A 17,694-nucleotide genomic window follows, 5' to 3' on the forward strand; every position below is an offset into this window, starting at 1 on the left:
CATCTCCTGTGAGCCCAGGAGTGCTGAGCCCATCGTACAGGGAACAACCTCCCCTCCCTGAGCAGGGCAGAGGACCCAGGGGTCCGGGCTGCCCGTCCACGCTCCTCTCCTGCCCCAACACCAAAATATGTTCCTTGAGGGATGGTTCTCACCAGAGCCCCACGAAGAATCTGTTTCCAAGTCAGTCATGAATATAGTGAAAAGTACTGGCCCCAGCACTGCCCCCTGAGGCACTGCACTGGATACAGGCCTCCACTGGACTCTGCCCCATTGACCACGACTCTCTGGCTTCTTCCCTTCAGCCAGTTCACAGTCACCTCACTCCCCGCTCATCCAGACCACACTCCCTCAGTTCAGCTGTGAGGATGCTGTGGGAGACTGTGTCAAATGCCTCACTCAAGTCAAGGTAGATCACGTCCACCGCTCTGCCATCATCCATCCGTCTTGTTATGTCCTCATAAAAGTCAATGAGCTTGGTTAAGCACGACTTCCCTTTGGTGAAGCCATGTTGACTGCCCCTAATGACCCCTAATCTCCTTGATATGCCTTGAGATGGCACCAAAGATAAGTTGTTCCATTGTCTTCCCAGGGATGGAGGTGAGGCTGACCAGTCTGTAGATACCCAGGTCCTCCTTCTTGCCCTTTTTGAAGGCTGGAGTGACATTTGCTTTCCTCCAGTCCTCGGGCACCTCTCCCGTTTCCTATGACTTAGCAAAGATGATGGACAGTGGCCTAACAGTGACCTCAGCCAGCTCCCTCAGCACCTGCAGGTGCATCCCACCCAGACCCATGGATTTATGGATGTCCAGATTGTTTAACTGGTCCATAACCCAGTCCTCATGAACCAGCCTCCTCCAGCCTCATGGGGGAACACTCCACCTTCCCCTAATCTGCCCGTATCTGGGGGCACATGGCAGGTGGGAAGGAGGTGTCCTTTACAGTGACACCCCGGGTGTCTGGGCTCCCTCAGCCACTCCGCTCATGGCCGTGGTGTGGCCAGAGAGGACCCAGGCGTCCGAGTGCTGGCACAGCAGTGGGAACATGGACACAGACACACCCATCCACACGCAAGCGTAGCTTTGCTGAAGGGATGCCCCTACATCTTGCAGAACCCTGCCCAGCCCTCAGGGTGATCCTCGGGGTCTGTATGGCCCCAGAGCCCCTGCCTGGCCTGCATGGTGACCCTCTGGGTCCGTAGAGCCCCACTGGGTGCAACAAAAGTCATGGGGGCAGCTCTGTCCAGTGTGGCCTGGGACACAGGTCATGGACAGTCCCCTCTGTTTTCTTGTCCTGGATCCACGTTCTGCCCACCCAGACAGCTCAGGGATGCCCCGGGGTCCAGGACCCTTGGTGGGGCTGGAGATGCCCTGATGCTGCTCACCTCGAGTTCAAGAGGTCGCAACAGCGTATTCTGCAATTCCAAGTCAACAGCTGGAAGATCTGGAACCTGGCGTTTCTGCTGCAAAACATCATCCACCCTGACAGACAGAGGGAGCTGGGGAGAAAGGTTGGGTGAGGGGCACACTTGGGTGCATTGGGAGGCAGGAGAAAGCGATGGGGTCCTTGGGGAAGGTGACTCCAGGGAAAAATGGGGTACGTGAGCTTGTGTGGTGGGGCACAGAAAGCAGTGGAGGTCCTGGGGAAGGGGCTGTGTCCTGGGCTATCCTGGGGTGCACTGGGGTGTAGTGGGTTGTGATGGGATGGACGGGAATGCAATGGGAGCCCTGGGCAATGGGGCATCCCTGGGAAAACACTGGGGAGCAGGGATGTTCTGGGGGGCTGCGGGGGGTGCATGGGAGTGTACTGGCGCACACTGGCATGTTCTGGGTCACACTGGGATGCCCTGGAGTCTCGTGGCCATGGGAGGGAGGGTGTGGGGCCAGCAGAACTTGTGACACCTACCGCAGCCCTCTTCACTCGCCCGAGTTTGAGTCCCCCCTGTAGAGAGACCATGAGACCTCAGTGGTCACTGGGATGTCCCAGTCCCAGCAAGGGAGGGGAGGACCAAAGTGCCCTCCAGTTCCCCAGACTGGATGTCCTCCAAGTCTACCTCACTACTTACATGCAGGAGAGAACCTCCACTTGCTTCCAGCAACGCTCCTGGATATGCCTATGAAAGAAGAGAAAGGGGTTGGTCTGGCTTGGAGAGAAATGGGGCTGTGGGTGGGACACAGGTGACACCAGCCCCACCCAGGCCCGTGGATTCTCCCTCATCTGAGCCTGAAAATCCCTTCTGCTCCCCCCAGCCTCATTCCTCCAAGTTTCACCGGGGATACCTGTTCATGCAGGGACCAGGGCTCGGGTCGGGGAAAAGGATAACAAGGGAATTTGGGGCCTCCAAGGAGGACGGGGGTTGAGGGGGACCCAGAGACAGGGCACTGTTGTGAACTTGCAGAACCCAAGGGACCGGGCTGGGGGTGCTGGAGGGACAGGACTGCATGGGATGCAAGTGGGGGGTAAAGGAATTCAAGGGGAGGGGACACGGGGAATTCAAGTGAGGTTGGTGGTGGGGGCAGGAGGAAGAGGAGAGCAGAGGAACAAAACGTGGGGATCGGGAAAGTGTTTGGGAGGGGATGTTCAAGGAAGGAGATCTGAGGACATTACCGCAGTGGACAGGATGAAAGGCAAAGGACGGAGGGGAAAGATGGAAAGAAAGGCATTGGCATCCATCAAAGGGAGGGCATTTGGGGACCCTATATAGGACACAGAGGAGATCCTGAGGAGGAGATACCTGAGGGGCCCAAAAGGATGGAATGGGGAGGCCCAAAGAAGAGGGCTGTGGGGGCACCAAGACAAGAAACCGGTGGGGGCCCTCACTGGAGCCTCACCTGCGCATCCTCGCGGGTGCACAGCAGGATGGTGAAGAGCAGGGCCACGCTGAGCACTGCGACCTTCATCTTCCTCTGCGGTGCAGGGAGTCCTGGGTGATGCCGGAGAAGGTGAGGGCACCTTTATCCCTCCCAGGACGACTCCTTGCCCCTCCCCACCCCTCCAGCCCCCAGGGCAAAGCCAGGCTTGGCAGAGACAGCGCCCTGGCAACCCAGCCTTGGCACAGAGTCACCCCCGCCTTGAGCACTGATCCGGCTGCCTTCCCTGGCACCAGTGCAGCTTCCTGCATGGGGCAGCTGCACGGGGAAGGGCCCAGGCATCCACGGTGGCGAGGGGGGACAGGAGTGTGTCCCTGACAGCCAGACACCCTGTGCTGATGACCCACTGCTCCAACTCGAAACCATCCTGCAATAGCCCCAAAAGCCAGATCCCCCCACCTCCCAGTGCCCCTCACCTCCCAGCACCACCATGTCCCAGCGCCCCTCAACACCCAGGCCAGTCTTTCCCTGTGGAACCCCCCTCAGAGATGACACCAGCCTCAAATCTGGGGTCTCTAAGCACAATTATCTCTGAGCCCTTTCCAGCCCCTTAAATAAATGAGGGGCTGGGAGTCACTCCTCTTGTTGGGGCACCAGGGACCCCAGGATTCGGGAACTCTGGGAGCTGGGAGGACAGCTGGGGCAATGGGCAATGTGGACAGCTGGGGACTGGGATCCTCAGTCACTGCTGGCACTGACAATGGGGAGCACTGGTGAATCCTGGGCTCTGGGAGAGGAGGGCTGGGCTTGGGGGAAGCGCTGGGGTGGTGTCAGTGCCCAGCTCCAGCCCACCCCATTTCCCTTGCACCGCCAGCCCCCAACTGGTCCAGTCTCCAGCCACAGCTGAGAACAGAGCAGAGGGAACATCCCCTGCCCTGGCTCTCACCTGCCCCTGCCTGGGGTCACTGTGCCCTCCCAGACAACCTGGCTCCCACTCTGCAGAGCTGATCCCGCATGGTGGGTCCCAGTGTCCCTGTTCCCAACAAGGCTCTGGCTCCAGCCCCGTCCCTTCCTGGGACTTGGCCACAGCTCACCAAAGGCCCTTGTCCCCACCGAGTGTCCTTTCAATGCCCCCATCCTCGGCCCAGGCCAGCGCTGTCCCTGAGCAGGATGTGGCCATCCAGAGGGACGTGATGAAGCGGGCGCTTGTTCCCAGGCAGCTGCTCAGAACTAATTGTTGACGGAGCTGCCCTGGCACGAGGAGGGATGTTTGCTCCCACAGCGGCTCTGATAAGCTCTGTTTGCCCAGGGCCCATGGCACAAGAAGCCCGTTCACCAAGATCGGTGCCTCACAGAGTGACCGGTCGGGGGATCCAGGGCAGTTAAAGCAGCCTGGCAGCCTGGGCTCCCCCAGCCCTGGCAGCGGGCAGAGCCCACAGAGAAGGGCAGTGCTGGGGCAGCGGGGAGGAGCAGGTGCTGGGGCACCCACACGCCTGGGGCTCCCTGGCTGCCCTGGCACAGGCTGGAGCCCAGAGGCCGGGGGGTCCCAGGGGAGCAGCTGGACAGCCGGGGTGCCGCTCTGCTTCGGGACAGCCTGTGGGCAGGGGAGTCCTGCCGGAGTGGGGCTCAGAGCAGCTGGGGGATGGAGCTGTGTCCCCAGGGGCACGGCCTCCCTGCCCTCTCCCCCGCCTGCCTTGCAGCTCTCCCTGGCTTTTCGGGGGGCGGGGGGTTCCCTTCACTGCACCCCTGGCCCAAGCATCCCCATCCTGGGGGCCCTGGTCAGCATCCTCTGGGCACTATGGGGCAGTGTGAGAGTGGGGGAATCGGTTTATTACTGCAGTCTGAGTGGGCTGCTCCCCAGGTGACCTGGATGTTGAGCGGTTTCCATCACCAGTCCGTGCTCACTGACTGGAGCAGAAGAGGGATCTCAGATTCCCAAGACCCGATTTCTGTCCCCTGCAGAGCTGGCAGCCCAGGGACATACCTGCTGTTTGTTCTGAGATTCTTCAGACTCTTGGGTGTGTGAGCATCTCCGTGATGTACTTTTACAACCATGTTCTCCATACAAACAGCAACCTCTTGCCACAGTACAGCAGCCTATTGGAAAGTAAAATGTGGGAAAGCTAGATGTGCGGTTCCAGCCACCTGGATGATAAAGGAAGATCAATACTAACATGACCATTGGAGGGTCAAAGACAGAGTACTAACATAATAATATATAAAAGGCCTTGGACAGATTACTTTGAAGTACGTTTCTCATAACTGTAAAAAGTTATAGCCCAGGCTCGTGAGAATGGTATCTCGGGCAGGATAACCGCCCCCAGGTGCATGGGATGTGTGAATGTCCTTGGGCCTGGTCTGTGAATGATTTGGAACGTAACTGAAACAAACCTGAGTGTGGTGTGTGTTTAATAACAATTATTGGAAAAGCATCTTCTGTTGCATCTTAGTCCAGGCCCGTATCTATAAATCCTATAAATCGCCTCGCAGAAGTGACTGCAAGAAAAAAACCAAACACACAGAACAAAAAACGTGGAAGCTTCCAGAAGTGCTTTCAGTCCTGCTCAGAGAATGTGGAGGGAGATGGCACACAGGCAGGATTAGCTGCACTTTAGGCCAACCTGGTAAAGTCTCTTCCATCTATTTGTCAAACCAGCAAACTCGTGACATTTTACTTTTCCAATACACTGCTGTCACAAAAACATGAGCACAGCTTTTTATATACCACTAAACCAGCAGATGGCATCTTCCTGAATCACACCTGTAATGGTAAGTGGTTGTCAAATGTCATCCACCTGATCCATGTCTATCTCAGAGGCAGCCTTGACCTCTCCTAAGTCAATATTCGTCAATTAGGACAGTGACACAATTCATCAGCTCTTTTCAAAATAACTTCAGAATACAAATAACGTCACAGCATATTTAAATATGATAAATAATTCAACACCGCATAACTTAGCTCTCTCATAGATAACACACAAAACAGAAGCAGTCAAAATTAACATCTTCCAGGTGACTGCTTGCTCTTTGGGCAATTTCAAAGCAAATATTCAAGTCAATTGCCTTAAACCTTTTCACAACTGATCCACAACAGATCTCTTATTTGTAGTCAATGTCCCATAAAGATATAACCTTAGCCATAATCCATAAAAATAACATGTAATGTCAGTGAATATTCTGAGCCATTTACAGTTCCCATGAACCAGTTACTGGTGTATTTTTATTTGTCTTTTTTCATGCAGATAAAACCAGACAGGCTTTCTTTGAAGCAAAAGTAGGAGTCTGTTTCACCATGGCAACAAAACTAGTGACACCTTGGCTTCACTGGAAGTCAGGCAAACCTCCCATTGACTTCAAAACCTAAGCCAGATTTTTACCACCAGCCTTGGATTCCCAGCTCGTGCCTCATAACAATCAGTTTTCCTCGCACCCTCATGGACAGAGGACTGAAACAGAGCACTATGTTATTTTCAGACAAGTGACATGGACTGCTGGATGGTTTTGGAAGTGAATTGTGATTGGGAAGCACAGTGTAGTAGCTTGAATTACTGTGGCGTGTAACAGAGGATGACTTCGCAGATGAAGGTGCCAGCCTTATGAACTGATTCGTGTCTTACTGTCATAATTCTGATGTCCCATGGACTCAGTACAGGTGATGAGCCCAAAGTATTCAATGCTGCTGCTGAGCATTTGCTGGTCATTGCATGTGGTTACTTCCGACTATCAGCTATTGAATGAGACCAGTAAATAGGTGCTGCATCTCCTGATGGAGTCCCAGTGCTAACTCACACCACCAGTAAAAACACTGCTCATCTCGTTCTGCAGAAATAAGTAAGTCTGTGTCCGGTTATCTATCTTTTCTGATAATCGTGGACATTTGCAGGGAGGCAATACAGGGTGCCTGAGCTAGTTCATCCAAAATCTGTCCATATTGTTAACGAGTATGTCATTTCTATGCTGAGGTGCTGTTTGGGGCAATTGCATCCTTGAAGAGAGTAGTTATGGTCTGGATGTAACATGAGCCGGCAATGTGCCCTTGGAACCCAGAATCACAGAATCACAGAATCTACTGGGTTGGAAAAGACCTCAGAGATCATCCAGTCCAACCCTTGGTCCAACTCCAGTCCGTTTACTAGATCACGGCACTAAGTGCCATGTCCAATCTCAGTTTAAAAACTTCCAGGGCCAGTGAGTCCAGCACCTCCCTGGGCAGCCATTCCAAGGCCTGATCACTCTCTGCACAGAATTGCTTTCTAATCTCCAGCCTAAACTTCCCCTGGCAGAGTTGAAGCCCATGGCCCCTTGTCCTATTGCTGATGCCTGGGAGAAGAGCCCAATCCCCACCTGGCTAGAACTGCCCTTCAGGTTCTAGAGAGTGCTGAGCTCAGCTCTGAGCCTCCTCTTCTCCAGACTAAACAAGCCCAGCTCCCTCAGCCTCTCCCCATAGGGCTTGTGTTCAAGTCCCTTCACCAGCCTTGTTGTTCTTCTCTGGACCCGCGCCAGAACTTCAATCTCTTTCCTGAACAGAGGGGCCCAGAACTGAACACAATACACAAGGCCAACTGTATCTGGGGCTGCATCCAAAGGAGTGTGGCCATCAGTTGGAGGGAGCTGATTCTGCCTCTTCTGCCCTGCTCTGGTGGGACCCCCCTGCAGTGCTGCATCCAGCTCTGGGTCCTCAGCACAGGACAGACATGGACCATCTGGAGAGGGGCCAGAGGAGCCACAGAAATGACCCGAGGCTGGAACAGCTCTGCTGAGAAGAACAGCTGAGAGAGTTGGGGGTATTCAGCATGGAGAAGAGAAACTCTGGGGAGACCTTATTGTGGCCTTTCCGGACTTACAAGGGGCCAATAAGAAAGTTGGGGACAGACTTTTCAGCAAGGCCTGTTGCGATAGGACAAGGGGTGATGGTTTTAAACTAAAAGAGGAGAGATTCAGGTGAGACCTGAGGAAGGAATTTTTTACAGTGAGGGAGGTAAAATCCTGGGAAAGTTTTCCAGGAGAGGTGTTGGATGCCCCGTGGCTGGAGACATCCCAGGCCAGGCTGGATGGGGCTCTGAGAAACCTGAGCTGGATGAAGATGTCCCTGCTCATGATAGGGGTTGGACTAGATGAACTTTGAAGGTCATGTCCAACTCAAACTATTCTGCGATTTGATGATTCTATGACAGGAAAGCCTGGATGTAACGATGATTGATTGCTGGAAAAGGTCTTGCCTGGCTTGTGCAAGCCAAGCTGGCAGATTCACCCGTCAGCTCTCCCCACTCAGACTAGAGTAATAAACCGATTCCCCCACTCTCACACTGCCCCACAGTGCCCAGAGGATGCTGACCAGGGCCCCCAGGATGGGGATGCTTGGGCCAGGGATGCAGTGAAGGGAGCCCCCCGCCGCTTGAAAAGCAGAGGAGCAGAGCAGAGGAGCGTCATTTCTAATTGTCGCAAAAAATCCTGCAGGTGATCTGGAACTGTGAGCAGCACAGACCACACGGCACCCTCTCAGCAGCAGAAGCAACTTTCCTGCCCAATAGGGTTTGCTCCTTCCCTCCACAGCTTCTCCCCTCAGTGTTGTCGGGATCTCCCTGGGCAGGCTGAGCGCTGACCCTGGCAGGCGGCAGAGTCCCTGCCCTGGCACAGCCCTGGGGTGCAGGGACCCTGCTCTGCAGGACAGCCCTGGGCACCCCTGCCTGCACATTTACATTTACAGCCCACAGCCATCCTGGGGAGAACACAGCATTCACGTCTTGTCACTCTGACAGTGCAGAAGGCAACCCCTGCTCTGCAGCTCATCCTCTCTTCTGCATCAGGGAATCTCTAAGAGTTGTCCTTACGTCTCTTGTAGGCTCTGCAGTGTGACAGCTATCAGAGATTCTGCCATGATTTGCAGATGCAATGTCCTGCAGCCACAGGCTTAATATTTGTGAAGATTTCTCTCCCAGTGATGTCTCAGCATCCTCCACCCCATGTTGTCTTTAACCTCTCTGTGCCTGTCTCTGTGCCCTCGGTGCTGCAGGCAGAGCCCTCAGCCCTGCTGCGTGTGCAGAGGAGCTGCTCCTGGGCAGAGCTGTCTCTCTGCAGCGCTGCCGCTGCCATGAGCTCCCTGTGTCCCAGGAGCCCAGCCCAGCTCACAGCACAGGAGCAGCCCATGATGTCCCTTTCTCTGTCCCCTCTCGGCTCCCTCCAGGTGTCCCTGGGGCTCCAGGGACACATTCTTTCAAACAGCTTCAAGTAATCAGTGATGATGATTCTCTCTCCTCTGCACAGACACTTCTTGCCAGCATTATATTCTTCCTCTTAGAAAATAAACTGGTATGAAAATCACCTCTTCTTGTCCCATCATTAGACAGGACGCCAGGAAGGTTACAGCAAAGGATCTAATTTCTCCAAGCTGAAGGAGGAATATCTTCAGTTGAATGGATTTAGTAATTTTATTCTGGTTTTATACTCATAGGTCTACAGAGACATTCAGCAATATTTGGCCATGTCATGTCTGCGCTCTGCAGCAAAGCCTTTGCACACATGGGCTCTTGGACACTCGGTACCAGGTTTCCTTGTGGCAGGTCAGAGCTGGGCTGGTGCCACAGCTGGGGTGGTTCAGCCCAGATGTGAGGCCATGTCCTCAGCCAGGGACCTGACTGGGGCAGCTGGAGCTGTCAGTGCTGCAGACAGAGCTGTGACACGGATGGAATGAACTGCCAGGCAGAGTGGCAGAAGTTAGTTCATCTGGTCTGCAAGGACAGCAGCCGCCAAGCACAGCAACAGTCCAGATCAAAACTCAGCCCAGACCTGTAAGGCAATTCAGGGGCCCCATAATGAGCTGTTACTACTGCAGGAACAGTTAAATGAGAAAGAAAGACACTGTGTGGCCACTGATGAATTTAATAAGGGAAAGCAGCAATATTCTCTGTGTCTCCTGTCCTCCTGCAGGTAAATAATGGAAAGTGGCTCAGTGATCCCCTCCGCCAGTTCCCTCAGAACACTCAGTGCACTCAGAGCACAACTGTTCTGACTGTTAAAGACTGAGGCGAAGAAGGCATTTAGCACCTCAGGCTTTCCACCTTTTTCACCCCCCACCACCTGGATTCCTCCTTTTGTGCTCTGCCCGCTCCAACAGTCTGCCACTTGGTTATATGGTCAGTTTATCCTCAAGCCACGGAGAGCTTCTGTAAGCGGTGAGACAGCACACAAAGCCCATCCCCTCTGCTGCCCACCCTTGGAATTCCCTAGAAATCTCTACAAACCCACTAAAGGAGCAGCTTCACTGCTGTTGAGATCAACCAGCAGGTGAACATGGGGCTCTGGAACATACCACAGGGCAACAGGGCAGTCCCAAGGGGACAGGAGGGCAAAGGGGGACCTGGAGACACGTGAGAGCGCCCAGGTGCCCAGGGCTGAACAGGCCTGTGCCTCCCAATGGGACATGCTGCCCCTCGCTCTCCAGGCACAGGGTCACAGTGGGGCCCTTTGTGACCTCACATTGTGACACCCACTGCCCTGCATGTGCTCAGCGCAGCTGCAGCCCCAGCCCACACTGTCCGGCAGGACGGTGACGAGACAGGGTGTGAGCACGGAGCTGGCGAGAGCCCCCGAGCGTAGCCCACGTCTTTGATTGAGTTTGCGATTTAGAGAATCTTTTTGGTTGGAAGCGAACCTTTAAGATCATCGAGTCCAACCATAACCTCACTTGAGCTGCCCCTGGCAGACTCCCCTCTGCCCCCGGCAGACTTGTGCCGAGCACTCCCCAAGTGCAGCCCACGTCTTTGCCGGCTGCCCTTGGCAGACTCGTGGTGTTTCACCAAATCTTCCCCATTCCTCACCTATACCTCCTTCCCCAAACCCACGAGATGGCAGACAAACACCCCACCTGCCCCATGGTGGCCCTGGAGGAGGACAGGGCTCCCCAGGAGAGCAGCTCTCCAGCAGAGCCCCAGGAGATGTGCATGGCCCAGCACCTGGAGATGGGTGAGTGAGGGGCCCTGAGTGTCTGGGCAGGGCGGGGGCCAGCGAGCGCTCCCTGCTCAACACCAGGATCACGTTTCCCTGCACGCTGGCAGGGGGGTTCCACAGGTGTTGGCCATGATGCTGCCTGAACTCCAGGGCTGCTCCGAGCTGGGAGCCGGCCCCAGCACAGCCTCTGCGGGCAGAGGGGACCCAGCTCCTGCTCCAGGGCACGGGCAGCGAGAGGCAGCTGGGCGGGCAGGAGGCAGCCGTGCTGTGGGACGGGGACCTTTCCTGCCCGTCTCAAGCGAGTTCCTCACCCGCTGCACTGGGGGCTTTCCCCGTCCTGCCTGGCTCCAGCACCGCAGCCCGTCTGCCGGGCACCCTCCAGCCCTGACACGCACGGGGAGACTGTGCCGGGAGTTGATCCAGGTCAAGACTCCAGAGGGAAAGGAAGGTTGCTCAGGGCACAGAAGTCAGAGTGCGGATTTGTTGCACTTTTGGCAGAGTGAGCAGACGGACACGCTCTTTTCCAAAACTGTTCCTTGACCAGGAACTTTCAAGAGCAGTGTTAGGCTTCCCCCAGTGTTTCTGCGTGGGAGGTTAGAGCTTGTATTCCTGGGTGCTCTGTCCAGAACTCAACTTTTCAATCTGCTTTTGTGCAAGAACATGGACTCATCTCTCTTCCAATGTGGTTTCTTGGCAGTCGTTGCTGAGGGAATGGCTCCGCCACAGAGGATCCTCTTTCCCCCAGAGAAGATTTGCATGGCCTGGCAGCACAGCCAGAGAGCTGGAGCGGGACTGCACAACCTGGGCAACACGTGCTGGCTCAACTCCGTCCTGCAGTGCCTGACCTACACCCCCCCTCTGGCCAACCACCTGCTCTCTGGGGAGCACAGCCGGGCCTGTCAGTACTTTTGGGAACATTCCTTGTACATCTGTTGAGCAGGGCCCAAGGGCTGCCAGAATCTGGAAGCTGATCTAGGAGAAAAGTGGCCCTTCTTTGTCAGCTCCCTGAGTTGGTGTTGTCTGAACACTCAAGCCTAGAAGCAGCTTGTTGTATCTGGATGTGTCCACTTCAGAAAGGCACCTCTTTCTATCCCAGGCTCTTGGTCCCTGTTCCTGCAAGTTAACCTCCTTTGCTTACTGCACAGAAAGCTTCCGTCAGTTCAGCATCCCTCTGAAGAAAGCTTTCTGTGCATTAAAATGTCCTGGGCTTGTTGGGACTTGGGCACCTTGGGAGGAATGGAGAATTCTTAGAACTGCAAGACCTCCATTAGGTTTCCCATCCCTGTGCATATTTTGCAAACCTCAGGAGCTTCCCTCTCCCGTTCCTCTCTCCCTCTCTAGGTCGCCAGAAAGGCTTCTGCATGATGTGCAGGATGGAAGTGCATGTTCAACAGGTCCTGCATTCCTCAGCCAGTGCCATCGAGCCTTGGGCTGTCATTGATTTTCTCACAGGTGAGTCAGTGCAGGTGCTGTGACATGATTGATGCCGTTCTTGTAGGAGAGAACTAGTAATTTCTTCTTTCGTAGAAATAGGAGAAAATTTCCAGCATGGCAGGCAGGAGGACGCCCACGAGTTCTTACGCTGCACCGTGGATGCCATGCAGAGAGCTTGTCTGAGCGGAAACAGTGAGTAAGTGCAAGCAAGTTGTGTTTCCAGCGTTCCCAAACCCCTTGGAGTCCTTGATGTCCTCCCCTCAAGGAGAACTATGGCCAGGGCTTTCAGACAAAGCCAGACTCTTGGAGGAGATAACTCCACCTTCCCATTGGTTTGCAGCTTGGACATGTCCTCTCAAGCAACTACCATCGTCCACCAGATCTTTGGGGGCTTTCTGAGATCCAGAGGTACTTTTCCACTGCTATTGCTCTCCTTGGAATCGTCTGTGCCCTCCTGTTCTCGCATGCCTGCGATAACAGCCGATGGTGTGACTGGCGCAGTGGGTGTGAAGAGCGTAACCCGGCACAGTCAGTCGACTTCCCCCGTCACTGAGCATTTCCATTTGCCTTCCAGTCACATGCTGGAGCTGCCAAGCGGTTTCTGATTCCTACGAGGCCTTCCTGGATGTTTCTCTGGATATCAAAGTAAGAGAGTTTGTAATTGTGCTTCAAGACGTCCCAAGGCCCCTGTAGCTTTCCAGATCCCAAACAGTTGGCTTAAAAACGTACCTGACAAGAGAGGTTGGTGGTGGGCGGGAGGTGGAATGGCCTGTGTTCTGCAGAGGCCATGGCCGTGGTCTCCCTGTCGGTGCTGGTTTCAGCTGGACAGGCACACGTGCCCCTCTCTGCACTGTGACGTACCCACCTCCTTCTTCCCTTGCCCTCCCTCAGCACCCGTCTGGCTCCCAGGCTCGTGGGGGTGTTGTTTCCATCACTGGTGACACCCATACCATCGTAGCTGAACTGTGCGGTGCCACAAAGAGGTGGCTCTGGAGAACCCTGGGAATCCCTGGGAAATGAGGGAGATGTTCAGCATCACACCCTCTTTCTGCCTCCTGGGCACTGCTTGCGGGTTCACAGTGGGTCTCCTCAGCGTCATCGAGCTCGTTTTTTTGTGTAAACTCCTCATAAGTGTTTGGGTGTGGGAATTTCCCAGAGCTCAGGGCTCTCCCTTCTCACTCCTCCAGGCAGCCGCATCTGTCACCGCAGCTCTGGAAGACTTTGTGAAACCTGAGCACCTGGATGGCGAAAACTGCTTTAAATGTAGCAAGTAAGGCTATTATTGATGATGTATTCATACTAGATCCTGTGCCAAGGTGTCATTGAGCAGAAGTCAGCTTTTCACATTGGATTAAGGCACAGTAATGAGACGCAGGTTTTTTAACGGGGCGTTATGGTACTGAATAGCCTTAAAAGAGCGAAAGGATGTGTGAGACAGGAAAGGCTGTCTGGCCTTTGGGGGAAAAAATGGTGTGTTTCAGCCCTTGGCTCTGTCCTGGCTTTCAAGGTGTGACAAGATGACTGTCATCTCCAAGAGGTTCACAGTCCATCGTGCGCCCAAGGTTCTCACGGTGTGTCTGAAGAGGTTTGAAGCTTTCACCGGCGACAAGATCAGCAAGGTGTGTGCACAACTGGAGTGCAACGTTCTCTTCCTGGAGCGGGTTTCCCAAAGCCGGACGCTCTGTCACAAGCTGCTCATGTTGAGATTTTCACGTTCCCTTCTGGGGACAGTTCCCGTGGGAAGACAAGTGTGTCCTCTGCTCCCACAGAGCTGCTTTGGTCCACATGAGTTTCCTGCCACCCAACTCGGGACATATTGCTGTGTCCTGAAGTGTTCCAGGGTCAATGCTGAGCCCTCCTGGTCTCTCCGTAGGTTGTAGAGTATCCCCAGTACCTGGATCTTCACCCGTACATGTCTCAGGCAGCTGGAGAACCGCTCCTCTACTCCTTATACGCCGTCCTGGTGCATGGAGGTGGCAGCTGCCGTGCAGGACACTACTTCTGCTACATTAAGGTGAAAAGCGACTTCCTTCTGAACAAAGGAAAAATGTATCCTGGGGAAAACTGACTTTCCTGGCCATGTTACTGACTGCCAAGGATTTGAGGGGAGAAGGTTTCCTCAGGGGCTGGAATGCATATGTTTTGAACACTGCTGGTTCCGCAGTTTTTGGCCTGTGTTTTGTGGAGAAGCCGTGCCATTCATCTCCAGATATCGACGCTTTACTTTGCAGGCCAGTGATGGACTGTGGTACCACATGAACGACAAGTCTGTGGATCTTTGTGACAGTGACACAGTCCTCATGCAGCAAGCCTATTTACTGTTTTACATCAGGTAATCACAAGTTTTAAACTGTGTTCAGAACACGTTTCCTTTTCCTGGCTTTGCTATTTTTCTTCTCATCCTATTGAGTGTTTCTGTCATAGCAGACAATTACCACCTGCATTCTTCAGCCCAACCACATTTCCCATTTGTGGTCTTAGTTGCATCTTCTCCCTGTCATATAAACTGTTCCAAGAAAATGCCAGAACCCGGAGGAGGCTGCAGGAACAGCCCTCAACAGAGATCCCTCTTTTTTGCCCCAGGTGCTCTGAATTGGAAGTTGGACAAAGGGCTTCTTCCTCACCAGCACCATCAGGAGCCCGTTCCCTCCTCAGTCAGTGGGCGGCCGGCAGCAAGCAGGTGGGTTCTGTGGGACAGCAGCATCTGCCCCGTAGGACTAAGGTGGCTGTGGGGAGGTGGTCAGGGCACCAGATGGACAGCGGGTTTCTTTTGGGGATCTTGGCAGCGCTCTCTTTGCCCTCCCACACGGCAGCTTTCTGCACAGTTGCAGCACGGCTCCCACTCCCAAAATCCTCCTGGATCCATCCCTTTTGTCCTCCTTGGCCCCTCTGCAGCCTCCAGGAGCCTTTGGGAGGCCATTAGCTGTTCTCTCACAGCTTCTGGGGGTTCCCCACTGGTGGGTCCTGTCAGGAGGAAAGGGCAGGAGCTTCTCACAGCTCTCTTTGCAGGACATGGCGGGGGGCATGGAGGACTCTCCAGAGGACAGCAGCTCATCCGCACCAGCCATCACCAGCCAGCAAAGCCGGGCAGGAGCCCAGGAGGCAGCTGCGGGCTGGCCGTGCCCCATCTGGCCAGGCAGGATCAACAGCAGCTCCTCCGTGGGCTCCTGCTTGTCTCGCTTCTTCCATGGCTTTCTCAGGCTGGTGTCCACAAGGAAAGCTGCGTGCCCGCTGCGCTGTCACCCCCGTGACCGTGTGCTCCACTCTGCACGAGAGGACAGCAGCAAAGAGGAGCGGGGATTCAGCCCTTCTGCCCCCTGCCAGGAGAACGGTGCCAGGGAGAGGCCCAGGAGCAGATCCCCGCACTGGGGCATCGATCTCCGCAGCTGGGTTGTGGAGACCGCGGACTATGAACATTCAGATGGGAGGAGGGGGAGAACCAGTCCCCTGAGCTGTGACCGCACTCACAGGGACAAGGCAGCTCCAAGACCCTCCAATGGCAGCTCCCAGTCTGCACCAGCCCCTCCAGTGCCCTCCAGCAGCAGCTCCCAGTCTGCACCAGCCCCTCCAGTGCCCTCCAGCAGCAGCTCCCAGTCTGCTCCTGCCCCCAGAGCTGCTCAGGGGCAAACCCGGCCAAGGCGGAGAGATTGGAGCAGATCCCTGCGGCGCGACTATGATCTCCACAGCTGGTTTCTGGAGATCACAGACCAGCATCACTCAGCAAGGAGGACGAGGAGCTGGAGAACAAGTCCTCCACAGTCTGACCGAGCCCTAAGGGGTGATGCGGCTCCAGGGCCCTCCAGCGGCAGCTCCCGGTGTCGTTCCTCACGCAAAGCTGCTCGGGGGCAGACTCAGCTGAGGCAGAGGGAGCGGAGCAGATCCCCGCGGCGCCGCTATGATCTCCACAGGCAGTTTGTGGAGATCACGGACTGTGGCCCCTCAGCACAGAGGAGGAGGACGAGCAGGAAGGCTTCAGTGCCCTGCAGAGGCAGATGAGGAAAACAGTCGGTGGTGACGGGGGCAGATTGCAGCCTGGATGAGGGAGGACACAGCTGGGATCGCTGCTCAGAAACACTCACTGGGCACCAGCGGGCAGAACAGCCGAAGCCACGATTAAAAACAAACTCTTGTTGGCCTCGTGTGTGTCATTCATGGGGCGTTTGCTTCTCTGTGGGTTTTGAGGCAATTGGAGAAATCCCCATTCTGAGAAGTCTCTGTGGTGGGTTTTGGGAGCTGTGTGTTGTGTGTGCCCATCTTGCCGTCCCTTCTGTTTCAATGTGGAGTTGTAAGGAGCCACTGGAAGGGGGAATGTTGTTTTTGGAACTGCTCTGGCACCTGACCCCAGCAGGGGAAGGACTCCGAGACAGCAGCCTACGAATCCTTAACGTAAAACAAAGTCCATTGGAAATAATCCCGGAATCCAAACTGATTACTGTATTTAAAAAGTTAATCTAGGGGGAAGGGTAACCAAAGAGCCAGGAATCCATATTTTAAATAAATCAATAAGGTTAGAGGGTTGTTAGAATTAGATGGATGAGACAGGTAAACTGAGGCAGGCAGTGGGTAGTCTGTAAACCCTGCAGCACCAGCCGATGGGAGCAGGGGGGGGATGTGCAGCTGGGATCGGCGGATCTGTAAGCGGGGGCTTTTTGTCCTGTTCCCGGTGCCTGTCTTTGGGCAGAACACCTGGTCTTGCAAAACCGTTTATAAAATACGCTTTGCTGAGAGATGCTGCCCAGGCCTGTTCCATTGGCGAGGTGATTGTTTCCTACAGCAGGATCTGCAGCAGCAGTTTGGCAGGACCAGAGGGCCCATGCGGTCAGAAAGCGCAGCAGACAGCTGGGACGTGGGGTCACGGCACCAAACCCAGCTCGGGTGGAACCAAGAGGGTCCCCTCGTGTTCAGGGCCCAAAGCGCCATCCGTAGCATCTGCCCGTCCTTCTGAGTGCCCAGAGCCTCCTTCTTGCGGCCAAATCCTCATGTTTAGGGTCCCCACGTGTCTTTCATCACCCGTGGCCTTTGCTCAGGGCCCACAGCTTCATTTTCAGGTGCAGCTCGCTGCCTGGCAACAGCCGCCCGGAAGTCTGGGGCCAGTCAGGAGATGAAATGCAGCCAATCACATTGGAGGAGGCGGGGCAAGTCATGTGATTGAAATGTAAGCAGCCAATCAAGCTTTGAGACCTGCAGGACAGTTGGCGACAGTGGAACAAACTGGGCAGCCATCAGGGGCGGGCTGTGCTGGCTGAACCAATCACACCTGGTGGGAGTGCAGCACATGGATGATTGACAAATGCTCTGACCAATCATTTGGTGGGGACAGCAAGTGGGAAATCCCAGACAGCCAATCAGAGGAAACAGTGCCGCAGGGAAGGCAGACACTGTGGAGGGAGTGACCCCTAAGGCAGCCAATCAGAGAGAGCATCGCCTCAGGGCAGGGTGAGCCCCAAACCAGGGCGGAGTCACAGCCCAGGCAGCCAATCAGCTGCAGGATCAGCTCAGGGGAGGA

The sequence above is a fragment of the Nesoenas mayeri genome, assembly GCF_963082525.1.
Source record: "Nesoenas mayeri genome assembly, chromosome: 23".
NCBI lineage: Eukaryota > Metazoa > Chordata > Aves > Columbiformes > Columbidae > Nesoenas > Nesoenas mayeri.